This window comes from Geospiza fortis, unplaced genomic scaffold (genome assembly GCF_000277835.1).
Source record: "Geospiza fortis unplaced genomic scaffold, GeoFor_1.0 scaffold289, whole genome shotgun sequence".
NCBI lineage: Eukaryota > Metazoa > Chordata > Aves > Passeriformes > Thraupidae > Geospiza > Geospiza fortis.
The window spans coordinates 911,022-919,354 of NW_005054478.1; the positions used below are offsets into that span (position 1 = coordinate 911,022).

Sequence of the window (8,333 nt, forward strand, 5' to 3'; positions counted from 1 at the left end):
ATAAACCCACCTGAGAACTTGATAAACCCACCTGGGACCTTGATAAACCCACCTGAGAACTTCATAAACCCACCTGAGAACTTGATAAACCCACCTGGGACCTTGATAAACCCACCTGGGACCTTGATAAACCCACCTGAGAACTTCATAAACCCACCTGAGAACTTGATAAACCCACCTGGGACCTTGATAAACCCACCTGGGAATTCCTGGCTGGCTGAAGGTGGGAGCACAGGGGCAGGTGGACTTTAAAATGAATTTTTTCCCCTTTCCTGAGAGCTCTCACCCAGGGAATCTCCAAAGGATTTGCTGCTGGGTGGGTGCTGCAGTGTTTGGATGGACTCACTTTGCTGCTGAGAAGGTGCCACTTGATCCTCAGAAACAACAATTTATTCACTTGTGGTGAATTCCAGCAATTCTCTCAATAGCAAGCACATTGGAAATGGATTTTTCTGAAGAATTCACCCAAAATGATGAGGCCAGGGCTGTTTTATGCTCTCCTGCTGGAGTTGTTCGGTAGCTCCCTAAAGAAATAGGACGTTGCAAACACCTTTTCACAATTTCCTTCTTGGCAGGAAGAGCCAAAGCTGGGTTGGAAAGGATGAGTTTGGAAAGGAGTAAAAGGGGAAAAAAACAAAGTTTTATTCCTCTGATAGTTTCATGGAGTGGAAGTTACTGAAAAGCACCTTTCTTGTCCCTGCTGCTGTTAAATTAAAGCTCCAGTGTGAGTTTATCAGGGAATGAAATCTCAGAGCTTCCTGTAGGCTTTAAGCAGGTGACTCCTTTTTTTTAACTTTTTTTTTCTTGAAGGGTCATTGAGGACAAGGTGGAATTCGGGGCAGAAATGAGAATTTAGCTGAACAATTTGTTGCTGGCACCTCTCACAGGGCTCCCACATCCTGGCAGAGGAAGGATTTATTGCTTTGCAGGTCTCCTGTGGAATAATGCAGTGTAAAATGACAATGTCAAAGCAAGTTAAGGATCTGCTTCCTTCTGAGAGACTTCCCTGCAATAATCCTGTGTATTAAACTTGTGGAGACACTGCAGGAATTACCAGGGGGACCATTTGGAGCAAAAGGCTGCTCCTTCAACATCATCATTACCCAGGCTTTGCTCCCTCATAAAAATTCCTCTCAGTGATCCCAGATAATCTCTTCTGTTGCTGTTTTTTTATTTTTTTAGTGTAAATCAGCACCAAGCTGCCCTTCTGAAGGGAGGGAAGGAGCTCTGAGCACCCTGCTGTGGTGGAAGGTGGCCCTTGCCATGGTGGATCATCCTTGAGCTCCTTCCAACCAAACCATGCTGGGATTTTGGGGAAAAACTGGATTTTTTTAAGGGCAGGATGGAGGCATGGGAGAAGGGAGCTGGGATGGGAGAGGCCTTTGTGCCCCTGGAGTTGAGAGGCGTCAGAGACAACCTGGGAGTGCTGCTGCACTTGGTGGAATGAGTAAATTTTGAGGAGCTCCTCAATGGTGACCTTTAATCCTCCAGTCTCTGCTCTCTGGGTAAACGCAGGACCTGGCAGGTAAAAAAAGAAAAAATAACAGCAAGAAAAACCCAAAAAATCCAAAAAACAGCAACAACAACTCATGAATGCCTGATGGGAGCAGAGCTGCCGGAGGAGAGAACAGGACAGGGCTGAACCCACAGCTGGTGGAGCTAATGTGGGGAATGGATTTGTAAAAAATTCTTAAAACCTGACAGAAGGTTCACACAATGTGTATTTGTGTGTAAACGTTGAGTTTAGAAATGTTCTGGAACAGGATGGATGTTGTTGAGAGAGAAATTGAATTAGAAACAAGTCTTAAAGGATGGTCTTGTAAAAAAGACTAGATATTTTGGAGAAATGGAATTATAAAGGATTTATTTTATTAGGATTTATGAAGGGTAATTTTAGATTGTTGGTTTTAAGGTATATGTAGCATGGTGTGGTAAAAGTTAAGATAGTTAAGAAATATTTATGGTATATATTATATATATACTATATATTTCTATATACTATATATTTATTATTCTATTCTATTCTATTCTATTCTATTCTAATATTATATGTATTATATACATACTATAAATAGGATATTATATATATATTATATGTATATATACTATATATATATAGAAATATTTCTAGTGTATATTGTGACTAGGAAATAGTTGGTTGTTGATTGTGATAGCGTGAATTGTAACACTTGCATTGTCTTACTTTCTAAATGAGACTGAAAACGGAATAAAAGGTTTTTTTCAACCCATCTCTGGGTCAGAAAAGGCCTTAATCCGACAGAGCTGCCACCAGGCAGGGTCACTTCCAGCGGGTTTGTCACTTCCAGTGAGGCTGTTCCATTATTAAAGTGACATCCTGGGGGCAGCCGGGATCAGCTCGGCCCCTCCCGCGTGTCTGGAGCTCAGCTGAGGTGACCTGATTGTGCTCCGGTCCCCAGGGGCAGCAACTTCTGTGCCCGGTGAGCTGGAAAAGCGCCAGGATGCAGCTCCAAAATCTCCTTTACAGCTTCTTGGGCTCCCTCTGCAGATTTTATTGGGCTGAAACATCCCCCCATCGTCGTGCAGGAATGAGGGATGTGGGACTCCAGGCGGCTCTTCAAAATGCAGTTTATTGTATCTGTTAGGAAAATTCATCCACACACACCAGAGGTTTGTGTCCAAAAAGGAGACAGAGGAGTCCTGGAACTTTATTCCAATCAAGGCAGAGGCCATGGGGCATTCCCCTGGGGTCTCTCCAGTTTTTGGAGGACGCAGCCTCCTTTTTATCCCAATTTCCCAGCTGCATTTCCCTTCTCTCTTTCCCCATTTCTGAGGGACTTGAGAGGTTCAGACTTCCCAGAACATCTGATCCCAAAGATTCCCCTCTAATGTACAACCTTCCCTTTGAATTTTTAATTCTGATGGAATTGAGGGGGTTTTCCCCATTTCTGAGGTACTTGAGAGGTTCAAACTTCCGAGAACATCTGATACCAAAGATTCCCCTCTAATGTACAACCCTCCCTTTGAATTTTTAATTCGTACAGAATTTAGGGGGTTTCTTCCCCATTGTTTCTTTCATCTCTCGATGTCCAATTTCATTTGTCATCAAACCTAAAGTTTATTTGTAAAATCAAATCTCTTTTTCCATTCACCAATCAGTGGAATCCTTCCCATTGTTTCTTTTCTCTCCCAGTGCTGGTTTTATCTCCCAGCAGCCCCACAGCTGGTTTGGAAAGACAAATCCATTATTCCTCTCACATCCAAGAGGTTACAGCAGTCCAGGGTTGTGGGTGACAGAGCTGTGCCTGCAGCTGTCAGCTCCAGCTGCAGACAGGCCTGGAGACCCTTTGGTTTTGGTTACAATGCATTCTATACTTTTCTTTTGGTTACAATGCATTCTGTACTTTTCTTTGCTGAGCCTCTTAATACAGCAGAACCAATCTGTACCTGAACTTTTATCTCTAGCCTATCATAACTGCTATAATTACCATATTCATGTTACTGTTCTCCAGTCACTAAAAGTCAGTACATCACAGTTTAAGCTGGAAGTTTTTGTTCAGTTTTCTTGTAGTGGAAAATCCAGAGACCTTTTTTCTACTTGCAGCATTTGCTGACTTGTTTGCCTGTGCTTCCTGCTTGGTACAAACATCTTCTTGTTTGGGGTGGGTTTATCCTTTGCTCTAAGCCATAAAACCCCTTCTAACTAACACACCCTTTGCCTCCTTCGTTAGCCAGTGATACTGGCTCAGCAATTCTTTTCTTCTATATCAAAACTTGCTTTAATTTCTATTCCTTCTTCAGATTCTACATTTAAAAATCTTTCTGCCAAGCACACATATCTGTGAGACTTTCTTGTCAAACTTTCACCCTTCCCAACACCCTCCCTGCCTCCCCAGGCTCAATTTGGCAGTAAAACTCCAGGTTTAGTGGAATTTAAGTGCATTGTTCAGGTGACAAAGCCGGGAGTGAGGCTGCCCTGCACGGAGGGCTGGCTGTTATTTATCTGTTGATAATAAACACAGCCCTGCTCCTTATCAGCACATCTCCCCCTGCCTGCCCGGGGAAAACAATCTCTGCAGTTCTGATATCCAAGCTTCAGAGGAAATTCTAATAAAGCTGTAGCAGGTTTGGGGGGGAGGATTTGCAATGCTGAGCGTTGGAGAGCCTCAGTTGCATTCTGTTGTGCTGAATTAGGGGTGGTTGGCTCTGAATGGAATAAATCTAATCGTGTTTGTCACCTCGCTGTGGTGTGACTGGAACCAAGCTCTGGTTTCAGGCTGGGAGCGTGTGGGAAGTGCTTTGCTTCTGTCACTTGGCTTCTTTAAACTCGGGTAATTAGCAGCGAGGGTGGGATTCATTATTTGATTATTTTAATTGCCAGGAGCACAAAGGTCTCTGTGTGGCTGCAGCACTGGCACGGGAGGAGGAAGAACCTGGTTTCCTTTCTGGGATAATTGAGGTTGGAAAAGCTCTCCAAGGTCACCCAGCCCAATTTGTCACCAGTTCTTGTCCCCAGACCTGCCCTGGACACCTCCAGGGATGGGAGCTCCAAACCTCCCTGGGCAGTTCCAAGGCCTGACCTCATATCGTGCCATTAATTAATTAATGAGCATCTTAGTTGAGCTGGTTTGCTCTCTTAAACAAAATATACTTAAGCAGGAGGAATTTCCTCATGGAAAGGGTGCTCAGGCCTTGTAATTCCCATTATTTCTGGGGAATGAGGAGTGCACTGCTCCTCCTGCAAGGAAAAAACTTGTTTCAATCTGCCGTTGGGGTTAAGATGGGTCTTAAAAACATCCCAGTGGGGAATTCCTGCCTTAAAACATTCCAGGAAAGGAGGGGAGGCCTGGAGGGGGCACATCCTTCCAAGGGGAATCCCTGGCTGCTCCCACAAGTTTCTTTGCCTCATTTGTAGGGTTGTTTTTTTCACAATTCCCTACAAGCAGAAGAGTCCCATGAGCCAAGCTGTTCTCCCTGAGGCGTGGGGGTGATGTGGAGTCTGTCCCTGCCCTTCCTGAGGCACCTGCAGGCTCTGGAGCAGAGTGAAGATGCAGGAGAGGAGGAACAATAACTGACCTAATGATTCATTTTCCTTGTGAAAGTCCACAGTGAGGAGAAGTCTCCTGCGACCCAGAAATGAGGTCTAGAGGTGCTTAAGTATATTTTGTTTAAGAGAGCAGACAAGCTCAAATAAGATGTTCAGAATTAATGGTACAGCTCTCCTGATAATTCCAGGAGAGGTTTGGATGAAAAGTTAAAAATACAGGTGAAGTGAATAATAATAATACACAGGGAGATGAAGAGCTGCTGAGAGGGGTCCCTGAGTTGTAGTGAGAGGGAAATGAGTCAGAATTGGCAGGATATCAGTGGAATAAAAGCTGGGAGGGAAAAGGAGGCTCAGAGTGGGCTGGGGATGGAGCTCAGAGTGAAATTTGGGCTGGGCTCAGTTTGGTGCCCTCAACAATTCTGGTTAAACTGAGCAACCAGTTGTGGATGGTGGAATTCCAGAATGGTTTGGGTTGGGTTGGGAAGGGCCTTAAATCCCATCCAGTGCCACCCCATCCATAGGCAGGGACACATTCCATTATCCCAGCTGCTCCAGCCTCTCCTGGGGCGTTCCAGGGATGATCCAGGTGTGCTCTTCTCCTTGGATTTCGTGTTGACTGCCAGCCTTGACTCTTCCATCTCTGGAAATGCTGCTGGGATCTCCATTTGGTTCCTCCATCCATGGAAGAGCTGCTGGGATCTCCCCTTGGCTCCTCCATCCCTGGAAATGCTGCTGGGATCTCCCTTTGGTTCCTCCATCCATGGAAAAGCTGCTGGCATCTCCCTTTGGCTCCTCCATCCATGGAGATGCTGCTGGGATCTCCCTTTGGCTCCTCCATCCATGGAGATGCTGCTGGGATCTCCCTTTGGCTCCTCCATCCATGGAGATGCTGCTGGGATCTCCCTTTGGCTCCTCCATCCATGGAGATGCTCCTGGGATCTCCCTCCTCCTCCTCCTCCCAGCCACTCATTTTGGGTTAAGCACAGCCAGGGAAGGAAAAGGTGGATCTGAGCTCCAGGAAGGTGAAATTTCAGGGGGATTCACCCAGAATTTGTGGTGGATGCTCCAGGAGGAGCCAGGACCCAACCTGGCTGATCTTAGGGATTATCAGCAGAGATCCAAAGGGGTGTCAAAACAGACATTAAATGAACAGAGAGGTTAAATAAATCAACAAAATCAGTTCTGTGGGGGAAAAAAAGATGAAACATCCCCAGTGATGTGCTTTGCTTTTATTTGGAGCTGTTGTTGGACAGCACGAGGAATCCAGGGCTCCTTCAAATTCATGTTTAAATCCATCATCTCCACATATTTCACCTGAAATAGCAGGATTTCAGTTGGAATTCCTGCCTTTAGTCGTGCCTTTGACTCCTGCACTGGGTTTGCAGCATCCACACCAGGAATCCTCATCTTATTTGGGTCTGTTTAAGAAGAACTAATGGCCAAATTGATGATAATCAAATTTCAGGGTGCTCAAAATCTGCGTGCAAACATCTCCTCCAGTGCTTCTGCCTCACTTTGTGACACTTTATTGATTTTTTTTACCCCCTTCCTTTTCTTCCTCTCTGCGTGGAAACAAATTAAAGCAGGAATTGGGATTGTAAATAGATAATGGGACGTGAATGCAGAGTAATCAGTGCCAGCCATGTACAGCCATGCTAATTGTGCCAGGGGAGGGAATGGGATAAATATTTCATGCCTGGATTCAGTGGGAAGTGAGAGAGCAAGGAAAGAAATAAAAAAGAGTTGAGAAGGCCTCACTTCAGTGCTTTTTTCTCAAAAAAAGGAGTTTTGATGGCATTTACCCCTCCCTGTTTTGAATAAAGGAATTTTGTTTAATGTGGTGGCTTTGGTGTCACACAAGGGAAAAACATCGCAGGTTTGGGATGAATCCACCCTTCAAGGATGTGCTGATCAAAACCAAAACCAGGGATGGGGGACAGGAGAAGTTGATCCTCATTCAGGCAGCTTTGCTTCACTGTTTTCTGTTTTTTATCTCAGGCAGTTGAATTGCAGCTGTGAAAGGGAAATTTGGCTCTGCATTGCTAAAGATTATTTCTGAGGGGTTTGCTGCTGCAGAATGAACAATGGAATGGCCCTTGGGGAGTGAGCGCATTAAGTTTAAGGGTGTTGTCATAACAACCAGCCAGAGGAACTTCCTCAGGATGGGTTTGGGGCATCCCATGTTTGATCTCAGCCCCAAATCTGTTTGTTTGAACTCAGTTCTTTGAGAAAGTTTCCAATTCAATGGGTTCAGCTGCCTTGGAGTTCCCCAAGGATGGCAAAAAGCCACAGAGGATCCATTTCTGCTCCTCCTGAAAGGGCTGGGAACAGGGGTGGAGACAATCCATGGAGAAATGATTGCAAGCAACCTTAAATCCCAGTCTTAAATCATCCCAGAGCGCTGCAGGATCCAGGCATGGGACAATCCAGGGTTTGGATTGTACTGTAGGTGGCAGAGATGCTTTAGTTATGCACTAATCACCCTGCCAGCTCATTAAGGGGCACAGGGATGCCATTAATTAACGCTGCCAATTCCAGCCTGAGGTCACCTCTGGATGGGCTGGGTGGCTGAAGGACTCTTCAGGTGCTCCATGGGCTGTCGGATCTGCTGCTAAAAAATGTTTAATAATAAAATCTGAAATATCCTCCGGATGGAAACAGATTCACAGGATCCTTTTGCCTTCGTTAAAAAAAGAAAACAAGAGGTGTTGGAATGTCAAAAATGGGTGTTGAAATGGCAAAAATGGGTGTTGGAATGGCAATAAAAGGTGTTGGATGCCAATAAATGGTGTTGGAATGCCAATAAATGGTGTTTGAATGCCAATAATGGGTGTTGAAATTGCAGTAATTTTAAAATAAGTGATAATTTGGGATTAAAATAATTAACTTTCATTAGCAGGAACAGAGAGAGCATTGGTGTCCCCACCATGGTGAATGTCACCATTGTGGGTCTCAGTCTGAGTCTGAAGTATTGTTCCAGTCTAAAGCTTGGTTTGGAACAAAACTCATCCAGGAATTGTGAGCTGGAGGTAAATGAAGCAAGCAACTTCATATTTTAAAAGGAAATAAAATTATAAACAAATATGAAGGGCTGCTGCTGGGTTCTGGAGCTGCTCACCTCTGATCCTGACTGGAATCTTCCTCAGGTTGGGATTGGTCATAGATAAGTAAAAAATAAAGAGGTTCTTGCCATCCTTTCCCTTCCTGAGTTAAAATAAATAGATTTTGGAGTGGGGTTAACCAAATATGAAGAGATGAGCTTGGGAATGTTCTTTGCTTTAGGAGGAAGGACTGGGAACCTCTGTAA

At 44.7% G+C, this 8,333-nt stretch overlaps 1 protein-coding gene across 1 annotated transcript in view; it reads left to right on the forward strand.

The window, feature by feature from the left end:
• CSMD2 (CUB and Sushi multiple domains 2) overlaps positions 1-8,333 on the forward strand; it is a 225,955-nt gene that overhangs the window by 79,575 nt on the left and 138,047 nt on the right.